The sequence below is a fragment of the Artemia sp. Qi Xiang Cuo genome, chromosome 2, assembly GCF_049724085.1.
Source record: "Artemia sp. Qi Xiang Cuo chromosome 2, ASM4972408v1, whole genome shotgun sequence".
Lineage (NCBI taxonomy): Eukaryota > Metazoa > Arthropoda > Branchiopoda > Anostraca > Artemiidae > Artemia > Artemia sp. Qi Xiang Cuo.
Genome location: NC_142795.1, coordinates 52,366,515 through 52,386,931, shown reverse-complemented (window position 1 = coordinate 52,386,931; position 20,417 = coordinate 52,366,515). Strand labels below are relative to the sequence as shown.

The 20,417-nt window shown below is 36.2% G+C and overlaps 1 protein-coding gene across 1 annotated transcript in view; it reads left to right on the top strand.

Annotated features, from left to right (window-relative positions):
• LOC148955359 (cholecystokinin receptor type A-like) overlaps positions 1–20,417 on the top strand; it is a 199,913-nt gene that overhangs the window by 86,311 nt on the left and 93,185 nt on the right. The gene's annotated exons all lie outside the window — the stretch shown is intronic.

Genomic DNA, 20,417 nt, shown 5'->3' with positions numbered 1-20,417 from the left:
CCCTTTTAAAAACCGCAAATACTACGGCAACATTTTAGTTCTGAATATTAGATTTTTCTCAGGCACAATCATGGGAAAATACAACGTTTTTGCTAATTGACAATGGAGATAAGAATGGAGAATAGCATTACCTAAGTAAAGAACGATGTAACCCTTAAGTTTTTTCCCCCTAGGTCACTTTGCATGGAAGGAGTGGTTGTAAAAACTTTGAATGGGGCTCTTTCAATTAGAAATTGAAAGTTCTAGTGTCCTGTCTAAGATTTGACAGTCATTAGAGGGTAACCCGTCCCCCTCCCACGCTCTTTCTGGCTACATACTCCTCTTTAACCCTTGAAGATATTCTACGAAAATCTGAGCCATTTTGTTTACAATAGATACAAAAAACATCGTATACAGATGTTTAATAGTTCACATTAAAGCTATTTCTCATATATACGTTTTATTTATGAATTCCACCACCTGCAACTGCCAAATGGCACTATTGATGCCATGTCTTAAGTGGAAAAGCTAGGGGCTAGTGGGCTGCCAGAACTTCTCAGATATATGTTTAATGGTTGATTTAAAAGCTGTTACTCATATCTACGTGATTTTAATCAGTTTTGCCATCCGTAAGTGCCAAATAGCACAAAAAATGGCACCTTTTGTGCCACTCCTTAAGTTGAAAAGCTTCGAAGTATAAGACGGTACCGTTGCGATAATTATGGTCCAAAACCCTTAGTTCAAGATTTACAAGGGACCGTCACCGTATACTCCCCCTCCCAGCCCCCGAAGTAAGTATCATTGGTCCGTTGGGAGAATTCACTTTGAACTCTTTAAAATTTAGGAATGGTAACTATTATTTTGGTTCGTCTTAGAAGTAAAAGTTTATTACGAAAAGAAATTTATGGTGATTTCGAAAAAGAGCCTGAAACCCCTTGAAAATGGCGTCAAATCGAAATAAAAAGTGTACCATTAGAATCGGCATGGTCTAAATCAAAGGCGGTATATTTGCATAAATGCTAATCTGGAACATATTAGGAACTTTAGTGAATAACTATTTTGTTTTGTTTTTTTTAATAGTTAGCTTGTTGTATCATGAATCTACACGCTATATCGTGAAAATCATTAGATTTAGTTAAAAATCACTAGTTTAGAACGGAAATCACTAGCTAGAAAAAGATCACAAGGCAACATAGAAAATTACTAGAAATAGGAATGAATCACTCGGGGTGGCAAGCCTGCTTCTCCTGCACACTCCCTTCATTAGAATATTAGTGATTTCTTATTATATTCAATGTTTTGAATGATATTTTGTTTGAAATTTTATTTCTTCAGAGAGAGAAGGGGCAATTCTGTATGGCATCAGTGGCTGCCTTAGTAAATATGATCAAATATTTGAATAGAACAAGCTATCAATATAAATATTTTCCATTCACAACCTGAGGAAAATAATAACAGACTTATGTTAAAAATCAGTCGTTGAATCCATGGAATTAATTTTTTCTTCAATTTATGTACTTAGTGAATATGAGCTAGTTCAAAACATGAATGACGAATTGTTGAAAATTTGGTGTTCTTATATGGCATAAAAAATATTGTATTCTAGGAAGTATTTTCAGTGCTATTTGCTAAAGGTCTAAATGTGACCTACTTTCTCCATATACTCTAAGGAGTGTTTTCTGCTATTTGTCAATTGTTTTGGCGAATAGTGGAAATATACTTTAAGGCTTTGATTTAAGGTGGAAATGCAAGTTTTTGATAAGCTGAGTAGGGAAAGAAAAAGGAAAAAAACTATTTATATAAAAAAAAACAATAAAAATGGTAGGACGGTACATAGGATGCAAAGTGCTCTTCATAAGGGTTTAAAATTGAATTTACCCCAAAAACAATTATTATATTCGGAAGAAACCTAAAAAATAGGCATCGAGTGGTATGTTCACTTGAATCACAGGTCATATTTGTGAATATTTTCAACTGAAACTAAGAAGCGACATTAAAACTTAAAACGAGCGTACATTATTCCGTATAAATAAAAAACATCATGGCAGCGTTGTTTCTGCATTAAATTTTAATAAAAAACAAACAAAGATTAATTAAAAAAACAGGGAAGTAAAGAGCTTTTCCAAAGGAAGTAAAGAGCGAAGTTCAAACTTAAAACGGACAAAAATTATTACTTCACAGCCTATTTAATATATATTAATATAACTAGTATAAATAAACCAACTAAAAATGTTTCCCTATGCTTTTAGAATTATACAAAACTAGCGCTTTACTGAAAACACAAGAGTCAAGTATAAAAAACAGGATTATTGATTTAAGAGTCAAAAGTGAGTATGTAGCCTGACAACACTAAACGAATCTAAAAAGCTTTTCATAGTCTTACACCAATTTCGACATTAGTAACTTTCAGTTAGCAATTAAAATTATCTTAAAAACATAAGCGTAAAACTAAATATTTTTTAATAACCGCGAAGTAATTGAACAGCATACGGAAATATTGGATTGATTTATCAAGCAGCATTTTGCTCTCACCAGCCATAATACCAATAGTGTGTAATATACAGTCTTAACTTGTAAGAAATTTTCTTTAGTATCACTTGAAATGAAGATCAAATAAGACATAATATGAACTCTGGAAATCCGATTATTTTTCTCTATACAAGAGTGAATTTCAAGCTATGATGCAAATTCTAAAGCTAGTCTATAGTCCTAATACTATCAATATGGCCTTACTTCAAACTTGTGTACAAACTAATCATGACATGTCCTTTTAAGAACCAAAACGAGAGCCAGTCATTGGACTGAGCCATTGTGCAAAAGTGACACCAAATTAAACGTAAAATAATAAAGAAAATCCTAAAATGGATTGTTGCTTTATCTTAAAAGGGATTGATCCAAAAAGTGATTGATAATATTTTGATTCTATAAAAAGTGTTCTTAATTAGTTTGCTTTTACTGTACCATAGTCCTATATTATTTTGTGTTTTCAGTAAAGCGCTAGTTTTGTATAATCCTAAAAGCACAGGGAAACATTTTTAGTTGGTTTATTTAGGCTAGTTATATTAATATATATTAAATATACTGTGAAGTAATAATTTTTTTCCGTTTTAAGTTTCAACTTCACTCTTTACTTCCCTCGGAAAAACTTTGTTTTTTTTTAATTATCAAAAGATAAGAGACACTAGAATCTATAATAGCAGAAGAAAATTCGGTCTATATTCTTCCGCTTTTACAAATATAAGTAGGAACCCATTATCCAATCCGAACGGGACAATGCCCATGCGCACTCCAACGAGGTAGAATATAGAGGGGACAAGATGACAGCCAATCAGAGGCCTATAATCCCTCTATGAACAAGACCACATCCTCTTTCTAGGCCAATCGGGGGCATAGAATACTGACGGGGGTGACGCAATATGTTCACTGAATACGAGCAAGACAATGTTATTGATATACTGGAAATCATGAGGGGAATTAAGAAACTAAAAGGCTTCTCTACTTTAGTGTCAGAGATAAATTCTGGAATTAATATTCTTTCGAAGCCTTTATAAGGCATCTTGGCTCTTGAATTCATCTCTTGGATAAGCTAGATTTAAGGAGTTTCTAAGTGTAATAGATACAGAGGGGAATGATTATGGCTTCACCTAGGGAGAGAGATGAAACCTTTAGATTCTAGTGTATAAGTGATATGCAATTTAAAATTCTTCAGGATGAGAGATAAATTCTGGAATTATTATTCTGAAGCCTTAATAGTGTAACTAGGACATCTTAGATAATGTTCAGAAATTCAAACGAGATATAATGAGATTAAGACAGATTGAATATATTTAACGAGGGAATTGTTTCCTGGGAATTTTAAATGTGACAGTGGAGGGATGTCAAAACAAAGGAACATTCAGAAATTACGCATAGGGGATTATTTGGGTGAAACAAATTAATCGAGATTTTAGGAATTATTTGAACCAAACAGTTTGAGATATTTTAGAGGATTATTTGGGCGAAACAGGTTGAGAGGGATTGAGAGAGAATAAGAGAGATTGAGAGATTAAGAGAGATTGAGAGATTAAGAGAAATTAAGAGATTAAGAGAGATTGAGATTAATGAAGAGAATGTTGGACAAATTTAGTAACTGGATTTAGTGATTTGATGAGTTTGGGCTTATAAATAACGCCTAAAAGGCCTTATTTTTCTCCTAATGTAAATTTCGGCTAACGACATGACTTTTTTTTAAATATTCTCGTTTATTTGATTAAAACTTATTTAATAATAATAAAAATGACGGTACTATTTTCCTCCACTAGGTATAATTTCGGAGAGCTTTTAATGAAGTTTGGTATAGGTGAATCAAATATTATTGAGATATCTTTAGCGAGGAAATAAATATTTTAGAGAATACAGCTCAGAGGTCTGAGGCAGCATGTTGAGCTTTCTTATTGTATTTGAAGCATCTTTAGAATAGATATATGTAAGTAATATTTAAGATAATTCTTCGCATATATTTTAATTTGTTTATTTTTGTTAAAAGTAGTCGTTTTTTTATTTTATTTTATTAAGGTATCTGAAACATCTTTAAAATAGATACATGCAAGTAATGTCTAAGATAATACTTCGCATATATTTTAATTTGTTTATTTTTGTTACAAGAAATCGTCTTTTTAAATTTATTTTATTAAGGCATCTGAAGCATCTTTAGAATAGATACATGTAAGTAATATTTAAGATAATTCTTCGCATTAATTTTAATGTATTTATTTTTTGCTACAAGTAATCGTTTTTTTTAATTTACTTTATTAAGGTATCTGAAACATCTTTAAAATAGATACCTGTAAGTAATATTTAAGATAATTCTTCGCATATATTTTAATTTATTTATTTTTGTTACAAGTAGTCGTTTTTTTAATTGATTTTATTAAGGTATCTGAAGAATCTTTTGAATAGATACATGTAGATAATATTTAAGATAATTCTTCGCATATATTTTAATTTATGTATTTTTTATACAAGTAATCTTTTTTTTTAAATTTATTTTATTAAGGTATCTGAAGCATTTTTAGAATAGATACATGTAGGTAATATTTAAGATAATTCTTTGCTAATATTTTAATTTATTTATTTTTGCTACAAGTAGAGATGTTTTTAATTTCCTTGTAGTCTTGTATCTGAAAGCATCTCTAAAATAGATACAGCTAAGTAATATTTACAGACAAAGAGAGTGTCAAACACATACAAATACATAGATTCAGACATACAAACCGAGAAAGACAGGCAGTGGGAAAAGCAAACACCCGCCCAAACAAACAAGCAAAAAGAGTGAGAGACACATAAAAATACATAGATTCAGACATACAAGCCGAGAAAGACATGCACTGGGATAAGCAAACACCTGCCCGTGGCCGCACACACTGGCAAAGAGAGTGAGAAACAAACACCAATACGTAGATTCAGACACACAAACCAAGAAAGACAAGCACTGGAATAAGCCAACACCCTCCCAGACACACAAGCAAAAAGAGTGAGAGACACATACAAATACATAGATTCACACATACAAAACGAAAAAGAAAGACACTTCAGACATACAAACCAACAAAGACAAAAACTGGGACTTGCAAAGACAAACCCGGACAAACAGACAAAGAGAGTGTGAACACATACAAATACATAGATTCAGACATACAAACCGAGAAAGACAGGCAGTGGGACAAGCAAACACCCGCCCAAACACACAAGAAAAAAGAGTGAGAGACACATACAAATACATAGATTCAGACATACAAACCGAGAAAGACAGGCACTGGGATAAGCAAACACCTGCCCAGACACACGCAGTCAAAGAGAGGGAGAAACATATACAAATACATAGAATCAGACATACAAACAAAGAAAGACATGCACTGGAATAAGAAAACACCCGCCCTGACATACAGTCAAAGAGAGTGAGAGACAAATACAAATAAATAGATTCATACATACAAACCGAGAAAGACAGGCACTTCACACATACAAGTCATAAAGGACAGACAGTGGGACAAGCAAACACCTGCCCAGACACACATGCAAAAAGAGTGAAAGAATCATACAAATACATAGATTCACACAAACAAACTGAGAAAGACAGGCACTTCAAACATACGAACCAACAAAGACAAACACTACGATTTGCAAACACCAACCCTGAAAAACAGACAAAGAGAGTGAGAGACATATACAAATACATGGATTCAGACGTACAAACAGACAAATACAGGCAGTGGAACAAGCAAACACCTGACCATACGTACACACAAAGAGAATAAGAGAAACAAAAATACATACAAATATATGGATTCAGATATACAAATCGACAAAGACAGTCACAGGGACATGGAAACACCCTTCCAGACACACAAGCAAAAAGAGTGAGAGACCCATACAAATACATAGATTCAGACATACGAACCGTGAAAAACAGGCACTTCAGACATACAGATAAAAAAAGACAGACAGCGGGACAAGAAAACACTCGCCCAGATACACAAGCAAAAAGAGTGAGAGACACATACAAATACATAGACTCAGACATACAAACCGAGAAAGACAGGCACTTCAGACTTACAAACCTACAAAGACAAACACAAGGACATGCAAACACCAACCTTCACAAACAGCCAAATAGATAGTCAAACACGTACAAATACGTATATTCAGACATACAAACCGAAAAAAACAGACAGCGGGACAAGCAAACGCCAGCCCACATACACAAGCAAATCGAGTAAGAGACACATACAAATACATAGATTCAGACATACAAACCAAGAAAGACATGCACTGGGATAAGCAAACACCTGCCCGCACACACTGACAAAGAGAGTGAGAACGACATACAAATTTGTAGATTCAGACACACAAACCGAGAAAGACACGCACTGAAATAAGCAAACACACGCCCAGACAAACAAGTAAAAATAGTGAGAGACACATACAAATACATAGATTCGGACATACAAACCGAGAAAGACAGACACTTCAGACATACAAACTATTAAAGACAGAAACTATAACTTGCTATCCCCAGCCCAGACAAACAGACAAAGAGAGTGTGAAACACATACAAATACATAGATTCAGACATACAAACCAAGAAAGACAGGCAGTGGGACAAGCAAAGACCCACCAAAACACACAAGCAAAAAAGTGAACATTACATACAGATACATAGATTCAGACATACAAACCGATAAAGACAGGCACTGGGATAAGCAAACACCTGCCCAGCCTCAGACATAGGCAAAGAGAGTGAGAAACACATACGAATACATAGATTCAGCCATACAAACCGTGAAAGACATGCACTGGAATAAGCAAAGACCCGCCCAGACACACAGTCAAAGAGAGTGAGAGACAAATACAAACAAATAGATTCAGACATGCAAACCGAGAAAGACGAGAACTTTAGACATACAAACCATCAAAGACAAACACTGGGACTTGCAAACACCAACCCAGACAAACAGAAAAAGAGAACGTGAAACACATATAGACAGACAATGAGATATGCAAACACCTGCCCGGACACACAAGCAAAAAGAGTGAGAGACAGATACAAACACATAGATTCAAACATGCAAACCGAGAAAGACAGGCACTTCAGATATACAAACTATCAAAGACAAACACTGGGACTTGCAAACACCAACCCTGACAAACAAGCAAACAGAGTGATAGAAACATACAAACACATAGATTCAGACATACAAACCGAGAAAGACAGGCACTTCAGACTTACAAACCAACAAACACAAACACTGGGACTTGAAAACACCAACCCTGACAAACACACAAAGAGAGTGTCAAACACATACAAATACATAGATTCAGACCTACAAACCGAGAAAGACAGGCAGTGGGACAAGCAAACATTCGGCCAAACACACAAGCAAAAAGAGTGAGAGACACATACAAATACAAAGATTCAGACATACAAAACGAGAAAGACATGCACTGGGATAAGCAAACACCTGCCCGCACACACTGACAAAGAGAGTGAGAAAGACATACAAATATTTAGATTCAGACACACTAACCGAGAAAGAGATGCACTGGAATAAGCAAACACCCGCCCAGACAAACATGCGAAAATAGTGAGAGACACATACAAAAACATAGATTCAAACATACAAACCGAGACAGACAGACACTTCAGACATACAAACCAACAAAGACAAACACTGGGAATTGCAAACACCAATCCAGACAAATAGACAAAGGGAGTGTGAAACACATACAAATACATAGATTCAGACATACAAACCGAGAAAGACAGGCAGTGGGACAAGCAAACACTCGCCCAAACACACAAGCAAAAAGAGTGAGAGACACTTACAAATACATAGATTCAGGCATACAAACTGAGAAAGAAAGACACTGGGATAAGCAAACACCTGCCCGCACAAACTGACGAAGAGAGTGAGAAACATATACAAATATGTAGATTCATACATACAAACAGAGAAATACAGAAACTTTAGACATACAAACCAACAAAGACAGACAGTGGGATATGCAAACACCCGTCCAAACACACAAGCAAAAAGAGTGAGAGACAAATACAAATGCATAGATTCAGACATACAAACCGAGAAACACAGGCATTGGGATAAGCAAACACCTGCCCAGACACACACTGGCAAAGAGAGTGAGAAACACATAAAAATATGTTGTTTGAACATGGAAACACCGATCCCAAGTTAGGTTCATTTAGGTTCACTTATCGTGGCGCCACGATAAGTGAACCTAAATGAACCTAACTTGGGATCGGTGTTTCCATGTTCCCAGTGGCTGTCTTTGTCTGTTTGTAGGTCTGTATCTATGCATTTGTATGTGTTTCTCACTCTCTTTGCCTATGTGTCTGGGCGGGTGTTTGTCGGTTCTTTGTCGGTTGGTATGTCACATTGCCTTTCAGTTTGTATGTCTGAATCCATGTTTTTATATGTGTCTCTCACTCTCTAAGTATGTGTGTCTGGGTGGGTACTTGCATGTCCCTGTGCCTGTCTTTGTTGGTTTGTATATCTGAATCTATATATTTGTATGTGTTTTTGTTTCCCTTATTCTCTTCGTGTGTATGTCTGGTCGGGTGTTCACTTGTTCCACTGCCTGTCTTTGTCGGTTTGTATGTCTGAATCCATGTATTTGTATGTGTCTCTCACTCTCTTTGTCTGTTTTTCAGGGTTGGTGTTTGCAAGTCGTAGTGTTGGTCTTTGTTGGTTTGTATTTTCGAAGTGCCTGTCTTTCTCGGTTTGTATTTGTGAATCTATTCATTTGTATGTTTCTCTCACTCTTTTGGCTTTTGTGTCTGGGCGGGTGTTTGCTTGTCCCACTGTCTGTCATTGATGGTTTGTATGTTTGAAGTGCCTGTCTTTCTCGGTTTGTTTGTCTGAATACATGTATTTGTATGTGTTTCTCACTCTTTTTGCTTTTGTGTTTGGGCGGGTGCTTGCTTGTCCCACTGCCTGTCTTTCTCGGTTTGTATGTCTGAATCTATGTATTTGTATGTGTTTCACACTCTCTTTGTCTGTTTGTCGGGGTTAGTGTTTTCAAGTCCCAGTGTTTGTCTTTGTTGGTTTGTAAATCTGAAGTGTCTATCTTTCTCAGTTTGTATGTGTGAATATATTTATTTGTATTTGTCTCTCACTCTTTTTGGGTGTGTGTCTGGCCGGGTGTTTGCTTATTCCAGTGAATATCTTTCTCGGTTTGTGTGTCTGAGTCTAAATATTTGTATGTGTTTCTCACTCTCTTTGCCAGTGTTTGTTTGGGCAGGTGTTTGCTTATCCCAGTGCCTGTTTTTCTCGGTTTGTATGTCTCAATCTATGTATTTGTATGTGTATGACACTCTCTTTGTCTGTTTGTCAGGGTTGATGTTTGCAAGTCCCAGTGTTTTTCTTTGTTGGTTTGTATGTCTGAAATGCCTGTTTTTCTTGGTTTGTATGACTGAATCTATGTATTTGTATGCGTCTCTCACTCTTTTTGCTTGTGTGTCTGGGCGAGTGTTTGCTTGTCCCGCTGTCTGTCTTTGTTGGTCTGTATGTCTGAATTGCCTGTTTTCACGGTTTGTATGTCTGAATCTATATATTTGTATGTGTCTCTCACTCTTTTTGCTTGTGTTTCTGGGCGGGTGTTTGCATGTCAAAGTGCCTGTCAGTTTGTATGTCTGAATCCATGTTTTGTATGTGTCTCTAACTCTCTAAGTATGTGTGTCTGGGTGGGTACTTGCATGTCTCTGTGCCTGTCTTTGTCGGTTTGTATATCTGAATCTATATATTTGTATGTGTTTTTTGTTTTTTCTTATTCTCTTTGTGTGTATATCTGGTCGGGTGTTTGCTTGTTCCACTGCATGTCTTTGTCGGTTTGTATGTCTGAATCCATGAATTTCTATGTGTCTCTCACTCTCTTTGTCTACTTGTCAGAGTTGGTGTTTGCAAGTCGTAGTGTTTGTCTTTATTGGTTAGTCTGTTTGAAGTGCCTGTCTTTCTCGGTTTGTATGTGTGAATCTATGTATTTGTATGTTTCTCTCACTCTTTTTGCTTGTGTGTTTGGGCAGGTGTTTGCTTGTCCCACTGCCTGTCATTGATGGTTTGTATGTTTGAAGTGCCTCTCTTTCTTGGTTTGTATGTCTGAATACATGTATTTGTATGTGTCAGTCACTCACTTTGACTGTTTGTTTGGTCGGGTGTTTGTTGGTCCCAATGCATGTCTTTCTCGGTTTGTATTTCCGAATCTATTTATTTGTATGTGTTTCTCACTCACTTTGCCTGTGTGTGTCTGGGTGGGTGTTTGCTTATCCCATTGCCTGTCTTTCTCGGTTTGTATATCTGAATCTATGTATTTGTATGTGTCTCTCACTCTTTTTTTCTGTTTGTCAGGGTTGGTGTTTGCAAGTCCCATTTTTTGTCTTTGATGGTTTGTATGTCTGAGGTGTCTGTCTTTCTCGGTTTGTATGTGTGAATCTATGTATTTGTATGTGCCTCTGTCTCTTTTTGCTTGTGTATCAAGGCGGGTGTTTCCTTATTCCAGTGCATGTTTTTCTCGGTTTGTGTGTCTGAATCTACATATTTGTGTGTGTTTCTCACTCTCTTTGACTGTGTGTCTGGGCAGGTGTTTGCTTATTCCAGTGCCTGTCTTTCACGGTTTGTATGTCTGAATCTATGTATTTGTATGTGTCTCTCACTTTTTTTGCCTGGTGTTAGGGCGGGTGTTTGCTTGTTCCAGTGCCTGTCTTTCTTGGTTTGTATGTCTGAATCTATGTATTTGTATGTGTTTGACACTCTTTTTGTCTGTTTGTCAGGGTTGGTGTTTGCAAGTCCCAGTGTTTGTCTTTGTTAGTTTGTATGTCTGAAGTGCCTATCTTTCTCGGTTTGTATGTCTGAATCTATGTATTTGTATGTGTCTCTCACTCTTTTTGCTTGGGTGTCTGGGCGAGTGTTTGCTTATCCCGCTTTCTCTAGGTCTGTATGTCTGAAGTGCCTTTTTATCACGGTTTGTATGTCTGAATCTATGTATTTGTAAGTGTTTCTCACTTTTTTTGCTTGTTTGTCTGGGCGGGTGTTTGCATGTCACAGTGCTTTTCGGTTTGCATATCTGAATCCATGTTTTTGTATGTGTCTCTCACTCTCTAAGTATGTGTGTCTTGGTGGGTACTTGCATTTCCCTGTGCTTGTCTTTTTCGGTTTGTGTATCTGAATCTATATATTTGTATGTGTTTTTTGTCTCCCTTATTCTCTTTGTGCGTATGTCTGGTTGGGTGTTTGCTTGTTCGACTACATGTCTTTGTCGGTTTGAATGTCTGAATCCTTGTTTTTTTATGTGTCTCTCACTCTCTTTGTCTGTTTGTCAGGGTTGGTGTTTGCAAGTCGTAGTGTTTGTCTTTGTTTGTTTGTATGTTTGAAGTGCCTGTCTTTCTCGGTTTGTTTGTCTGAATACATGTATTTGTATGTGTTTCTCACTCTTTTCGCTTTTGTGTTTGGGCGGGTGCTTGCTTGTCCCACTGCCTGTCTTTCTCGGTTTGTATGTCTGAATCTATGTATTTGTATGTGTTTCACACTCTCTTTGTCTGTTTGTCGGGGTTGGTGTTTGCAATTCCCAGTGTTTGTCTTTGTTGGTTTGTAAATCTGAAGTGTCTATCTTTCTCAGTTTGTATGTGTGAATATATTTATTTGTATTTGTCTCTCACTCTTTTTGGGTGTGTGTCTGGCCGGGTGTTTGCTTATTCCAGTGAATGTCTTTCTCGGTTTGTGTGTCTTAGTCTAAATATTTGTATGTGTTTCTCACTCTCTTTGCCAGTGTTTGTTTGGGCAGGTGTTTGCTTATCCCAGTGCTTTTTTTTCTCGGTTTGTATGTTTCAATCTATGTATTTGTATGTGTATGACACTCTCTTTGTCTGTTTGTCAGGGTTGATGTTTGCAAGTCCCAGTGTTTGTCTTTGTTGGTTTGTATGTCTGAAATGCCTGTTTTTCTTGGTTTGTATGACTGAATCTATGTATTTGTATGCGTCTCTCACTCTTTTTGCTTGTGTGTCTGGGCGAGTGTTTGCTTGTCCCGCTGTCTGTCTTTGTTGGTCTGTATGTCTGAATTGCCTGTTTTCACGGTTTGTATGTCTGAATCTATATATTTGTATGTGTCTCTCACTCTTTTTGCTTGTGTTTCTGGGCGGGTGTTTGCATGTCAAAGTGCCTGTCAGTTTGTATGTCTGAATCTATGTTTTGTATGTGTCTCTCACTCTCTAAGTATGTGTGTCTGGGTGGGTACTTGCATTTCTCTGTACCTGTCTTTGTCGGTTTGTATATCTGAATCTATATATTTGTATGTGTTTTTTGTTTTTTCTTATTCTCTTTGTGTGTATATCTGGTCGGGTGTTTGCTTGTTCCACTGCATGTCTTTGTCGGTTTGTATGTCTGAATCCATGTATTTCTATGTGTCTCTCACTCTCTTTGTCTGCTTGTCAGAGTTGGTGTTTGCAAGTCGTAGTGTTTGTCTTTATTGGTTAGTGTGTTTGAAGTGCCTGTCTTTCTCGGTTTGTATGTATGAATCTATGTATTTGTATGTTTCTCTCACTCTTTTTGCTTGTGTGTTTGGGCAGGTGTTTGCTTGTCCCACTGCCTGTCATTGATGGTTTGTATGTTTGAAGTGCCTCTCTTTCTTGGTTTGTATGTCTGAATACATGTATTTGTATGTGTCAGTCACTCACTTTGACTGTTTGTTTGGTCGGGTGTTTGTTGGTCCCAATGCATGTCTTTCTCGGTTTGTATTTCCGAATCTATTTATTTGTATGTGTTTCTCACTCACTTTGCCTGTGTGTGTCTGGGTGGGTGTTTGCTTGTCCCACTGACTGTCTTTCTCGGTTTGTATGTCTGAATCTATGTATTTGTATTTGTCTCTCACTCTGTTTGTCTGTTTGTCAGGGTTTGTGTTTGCAAGTGCCAGTGTTTGTCTTTGTTGGTTTTTATGTCTGAAGTGTCTGTCTTTCTCGGTTTGTATGTTTGAATCTATTTATTTGTATTTGTCTCTCTTTCTTTTTGCGTGTGTATCAAGGCGGGTGTTTCCTTATTCCAGTGCATGTTTTTCTCGGTTTGTGTGTCTGAATCTACATATTTGTATGTGTTTCTCACTCTCTTTGTCTGTGTGTGTTTGGGCAGGTGTTTGCTTATCCCAGTGACTGTCTTTCTCAGTTTGTATGTCTGAATCTATGTATTTGCATGTGTATCTCACTCCTTTTGCTTTTGTGTTTGGGCGGGTGTTTGCTTGCCCCACTGTCTTTCTTTCTTAGTTTGTATGTCTGAATCTATGTATTTGTATGTGTTTGACACTTTCTTTGTCTGTTTGTCAGGGTTTGTGTTTGTAAGTCCCAGTGTTTTGCTTTGTTAGTTTGTATGTCTGAAGTTCCTATCTTTCTCGGTTTGTATGTCTGAATCTATGTATTTGTATGTGTCTCTCACTCTTTTTGCTTGGGTGTCTGGGCGAGTGTTTGCTTATCCCGCTTTCTGTAGGTCTGTATGTCTGAAGTGCCTTTTTTTCACGGTTTGTATGTCTGAATCTATGTATTTGTAAGTGTCTCTCACTTTTTTTGCTTGTTTGTCTGGGCGGGGGTTTGCATGTCACAGTGCCTTTCGGTTTGCATGTCTGAATCCATGTTTTTGTATGTGTCTCTCACTCTTTAAGTATGTGTGTCTTGGTAGGTACTTGCATTTCCCTGTGCTTGTCTTTGTCAGTTTGTGTATCTGAATCTATGTATTTGTATGTGTTTTTTGTCTCCCTTATTCTCTTTGTGCGTATGTCTGGTTGGGTGTTTGCTTGTTCCACTGCATGTCTTTGTCGGTTTGTATGTCTGAATCTTTGTTTTTTTATGTGTCTCTCACTCTCTTTGTCTGTTTGTCAGGGTTGGTGTTTGCAAGTCGTAGTGTTTGTCTTTGTTTGTTTGTATGTTTAAAGTGCCTGTCTTTCTCGGTTTGTATGTGTGAATCTATGTATTTGTATGTTTCTCTCACTCTTTTTACTTGTGTGTCTGGGCAGATGTTTGCTTGTCCCACTGTCTATCATTGATGGTTTGTATGTTTGAAGTTCCTGTCTTTCTCGGTTGGTATGTCTGAATATATGTATTTGTATGTGTCAGTCACTCTCTTTGACTGTGTGTCTGGCCGGGTGTTTGCTTATCCCAGTGCTTGTCTTTATCGGCTTGTGTGTTTGAATCTATATATTTGTATGTGTTTCTCACTCTCTTTGCCTGTGTGTGTCTGGGTGGGTGTTTGCTTATCCCAGTGTCTGTCTTTTCCGGTTTGTATGTCTGAATCTTTGCATTTGTATGTTTCACTGTATATTTCATTTGTATCACTCTTTTTGCTTGTGTGTTTGGGCGTGTTTGCTTGTCCCACTGCCTTCTTCCTCGGTTTGTATGTCTGAATCTATGTATTTGTATATGTCTCTCATTCTATTGGTCTTGTTTGTCAGGGTTGGTGTTTGCAAGTCCCAGTGTTTGTCTTTGTTGGTTTGTATGTCTGAAGTTTCTGTCTTTCTCGGTTTGTGTGTCTGAATCTATTTATTTTTATTTGTTTCTCACTCTCTTTATTAGTGTGTTTGGGCAGGTGTTTGCTTATCCCAGTGCCTGTCTTTCTCGGTTTGTGTGTCTGAATCTATATATTTGTATGTGATTCTCACTCTCTTTGCCAGTGTGTGTCTGGACAGGTGTTTGCTTATCCCAGTGCCTGTCTTTCTATGTCTATCACTATGTCTATCACTATCACTGTATGTGTCTATTACTCTTTTTGCTTGTTTGTCAGGGTTGGTGTTTGCAAGTCCCAGTGTTTGTCATTGTTGCTTTGTATGTCTGAAGTGTCTGTCTTTCTCGGTTTGTAAGTGTGAATCTATGTATTTGTATGTGTCTCTCACTATTTTTGCTTGTGTGTCTGGGCGGGTGTTTGCTTATTCCAGTGCATGTCTTTCTCGATTTGTATGTCTGAATCTACATATTTGTATGTGTTTCTCACTCTCTTTGTCAGTGTGTGAGGGCCAGTGTTTGCTTATCCCAGTGCACGTCTCTCTCGGTTTGTATGTCTGAATCTGTGTATTTGTATGTGTTTGACACTCTCTTGGTCTTTTTTGTCACGGTTGGTGTTTGCAAGTCCTAGTGTTTGTCTTTGTTGGTTTATAAGTCTGAAGTGCCTGTTTTTCTCGGTTTGTATGTCTGTATCTATATATTTTTATGTGTCTCTCACTCTTTTTGCTTGTGTGTCTGGGCGAGTGTTTGTTTGTCCTGCTGTCTGTCTTTATTGATCTGTTTGTCTGAAGTGCCTGTTTTTCACGATTCGTATGTCTGAATCTAAGCATTTGTATGTGTCTCTCCCTCTCTTTGCTTATATGTCTGGGCGGCTTATTGCATGTCACAGTGCCTTTCGGTTTGTATGTATGAATTCATGTTTTTGTATGTGTCTCTTCACTCTCTAAGTCTGTGTGTCTGGGTGGGTACTTGCATGTCCCTGTGCCTGTCTTTGTCGGTTTGTATATCTGAATCTATATATTTGTATGTGTTTTTTGTTTCCCTTATTCTCTTTGTGTGTATGTCTGGTCAGGTGTTTGCTTGCTCCACTGCCTGTCTTTGTCGGTTTGTATGTCTGAGTCCATGTATTTGTATATGTCTCTCACTCTCTTTATCTGTTTGTCAGGGTTGGTGTTTGCAAGTTGTAGTGTTTGTCTTTGTTGGTTTGTATGTTTGAAGTGCCTGTCTTTCTCGGTTTGTATGTGTGAATCTATGTATTTGTATGTTTCTTTCACTGTTTTTGCTTGTGTGTCTGGGTGGGTGTTTGCTTGTCCCACTGTCTGTCATTGATGGTTTGTATGTTTGAAGTGCATGTCTTTCTCGTTTTTTATACCTGAATCTATTTATTTATATTTGTCTCTCACTCTTATTGACTTTGTGTCTTGGCGGGTGTTTGCTTTTTCCAGTGCATGTCTGTTTGTATGTCTGAATCTATGTATTTGTATTTTTTTCTCACTCTCTTTGCGTGTGTGTCCGGGTAAGTGTTTGCTTATCCCAGTGTCTGTCTTTCTCGGTTTGTATGTCTGAATCTTTGTATTTGTATGTGTCTCTCACTCTTTTTGATTGTGTAATTGGGCGGGTGTTTGCATGTCCCACTGCCTGTCTTTCTCGGTTTGTATCTCTGAATCTATGTATTTGTATGTGTTTGACACTCTCTTTGTCTGTAAATATTACTTAACTGTATCTATTCTAGAGATGCTTTCAGATACCGGAATACAAGGAAATTAAAAACATCTCTACTTGTAGCAAAAACAAATAAATTAAAATATATACGGAGAATTATCTTAAATATTATCTACATGTATCTATTCTAAAGATTCTTCAGATACCTTAATAAAATAAATTAAAAATCACGACTACTTGTAACAAAAATAAATAAATTAAAATATAGGCGAAGAATTATCTTAAATATTAATTACATGTATCTATTTTAAAGATGTTTCAGATACCTTAATAAAGTAAATTTAAAAAAACGATTACTTGTAGCTAAAAATAAATACATTAAAATATATGTGAAGAATTATCTTAAATATTAATTACATGTATATATTCTAAAGATGCTTCAGATACCTTAATAAAATAAATTTAGAAAGACGATTACTTGTAACAAAGACTAAATAAATTAAAAAATATACTAGTTATTATATTAAATTTTCCTGAAATTTATATATTTTAAATATTTTTCAAATATCTTAATAATATACATTAAAAAAAACAACTACTTGTAATAAAAGTAAAAAAATTAAAGTTTGTGCGAAGAAATATCTTGAATATTACTTACATGTATCTATTCTAAAGATTCTTCAAATACCATTAAAAAGCTCAACATGCTGCCTCAGACCTCTGAGCTGTATTCTCTAAAATATGTATTTCCTCGCTAAAGATATCTCAATAACATTTGATTCACCTATACCAAACTTCCTTAACAGGTCTCCAAAACTATACCTAGTTGAGGAAAATAGTACCCTCCTTTTTATTATTATTAAACAGTGTCAATCAAATAAACGAGAATATTAAAAAAAAGTCATGTCGTTTGCCGAAATATGGATTAGGAGAAAAATAAGGCCTTTTAGGTGTTATTTATAAGCCCAAAATCATAAAATGACTAAATCCAGCTAATAAATTTGTCCAACATTTTCTTCATTTCTCTCAATCTCTCTTAATCTCTCAATCTCTCTTAATCTCTCAATCTCTCTAATCTCTCTCAATCCCTCTCAACCTGTTTCTCCCAAATCATCCTCTAAAATGTCTCAAACTGTTTCGCCCAAATAATCCCTAAAATGTCGATTAATTTTTTTCGCCCAAAAAGTCCCCTAAACGTAATTTATGAATGTTCCTTTGTTTTGGCATCGCTGCACTGTCATATTTAAAATTCCCAGGAAACAATTCCCGCGTTAAATATATTCAATCTGTTTTAATCTCATTGTATCTCGTTTGAATTTCTGAAAAATATCTAAGATGTCCTAGTTACAATATTAAGGCTTGGAAATAATAATTCCAGAATTTATCTCTCAGCCCAAAGAATTTTAAATTACATATCATTTATACACTAGAATCTAAAGGCTTCATCTTTCTCCCTAGGTGAAGCCATAATCATTCCCCTCTGTATCTATTGCACTTAGAAACATATTAAATCTAGGTTATCCAAGAGATGAATTCAAGAGCCAAGATGCGTTATAAAGGCTTCGAAAGAATATAAATTCCAGAATTTATCTCTGACAGTAAAGTAGAGAAGCCTTTTAGTTTCTTAATTCCCCTCATGATTTCCAGTAGATCAATAACTTTGTTATGCTCGTATTCAGTGAACATATTGCGTAACCCCCGTCAGTATTCTATGCCCCTGATTCGCCTAGAAAGAGGATTTGGCCTCTGATTGGCTGTCATCTTGTCCCCCCTGTATTCTACCTCGTTGGAGTGTGCTTGGGCATTGTCCCGTTCGGATTGTATAATGGGTTCCTACTAATATCTTCTCCCGTTGCGCTTTGGACTCTTGACCACTACATCAGAGAGTTTGTGGTAACGAGCTGTAAGTAAGGAGTAACCGGGCTCAATAGTAACCAAAACACCAAAAAACAGAATTTTGATACCGATAGATATATCAAACAAATCGGCTTTATGCTGATTTCAAATATACAAGATTTATTAAGTTTAGTCATATTCGTCTAAAGTTACGAGCCTGAGGAAGTTTTCCTGATTTTCGAAAAAAGGGAGAAAAATTCCCTAAAAGTCATAGAATCTTAATGAAAATCACACCATCAGATTCATCGTATCAGAAAACCTTAATGTAATGGTTTCAAGCTCCCATATGCAAATATTTGGAATTTTGTATTTTTATTGCCTAAAGAAAGATCACGGATACGTGTTTTTTTCCCCAGGTGTGGTCATATCGACCCAGTGGTCCTAGAATATTGATATAGGACTCATTCGAACGGAAATTAAAAGTTCTAATGCTCTTTTTAAGTGACCAAAAAATTGGAGGGCAATTAGGTCCCCTCATATTTGAAACGCCAAACATCTATACCCTTGGAGATATCATGACTTCCCACAGCGCCTGAGCAAAGGTCTTTAAGTTACAAAATTTGCCTATTGTTTACGTATAGTATTTGTTATTGTGAAGTATTCATACTTTTCGGGTGGGGGGAGGAATTTTCTGCCGAGGTGAATTTCAACAAGGGTAATTTTCTATGGCGAGGGAAGTTTCCAAGGGGTGAAATTTTCAGGGGAAAGTTTACACTGGGGGAATTTGCCAGAATTTCTATACGAAATTCTTCTCATAATTTGCTTTCTCTTTGCTGACTCATTTTTACGCGTCAAGATATTAAGGGTAAGTGTCCCGGCAAACTTTCACCAGGACTGAACTGTCTAGAGAGTAAATCCCTGGGGAGGAGGGATTTTTTCGTGGAGGTGTTGCCAGATTTCCTGGCATTATCTAAAAACGATCAGAAATTAAATAAAAAATCAACTGAAAGTTGAAAGTTCAGTTTTTTCGACTGAAAGTAAGGAGCAACATTAAAACTCAGATATAATTACATATATGAGGGGGGTTGCTCCTCCTCAACACTTCACTCTTTACCCTAAAGTTTAAATTTTGTCCCAATTCTTTAAGAACGACTCCTTAAACACTGTGCTAGTTTAACTAGAACAATAAGAAGTTTTTTAGGTACTAAAAAACTTTAGCGTAAAGAGCGAAGCTTTGAGGAAAAGTAACCCCCTAATATACGTAATAATTTCTGTTCGTTTTAAGTTTTAATGTTGTTCCTTACTTTCAGTTGAAAAAAAATATTTTTTATTTAATTTCCAATAGATCTAGTGGTTTTGACATTTCTTCATTAATGGACCAGCTTGTGTACAGATTCTGCAAACGCCATGAAAATATAGTCGACTTTCCGCTTAACTGTGTAGCTGAAGTGTTTGTACATAATGCAGTTGTTATTTTTCTTTTGTGTTTTTTTTTTAGTTTGTTGTTTGTTCTTTTTTTGTACTCTTCTAAGTGCATTCATGTTTTGTATAGAAGATAGAAACATATTGTTGCTATGTGCATCCAAGTCATAAAATGGTATATCTGCAATATCTCAAAAATGGATGAGGGTATTAAGATGAAACTTCCAGGGAATGTTAAGAAGTAAAAAAAAATTATATGCATCCAGGTTGTTAAGATAGTGTCTCTGCAATGTTTCAGGAACAGCTAAGGATAATATGTTTTCATATGTTTTACAGATATTCTATGATGTGTTTAAAATGTTTTCAGCGACGCAGTTGTTGATACAGCTTTTGAGATTGAGTTGAACTGTGTAAACCCAGGTTGTTAAAATGGCATATCTGCAATGTGATTCTTCATTTTTCTTTGAAAAACCTGTTTTTTTGGGAAAGATTT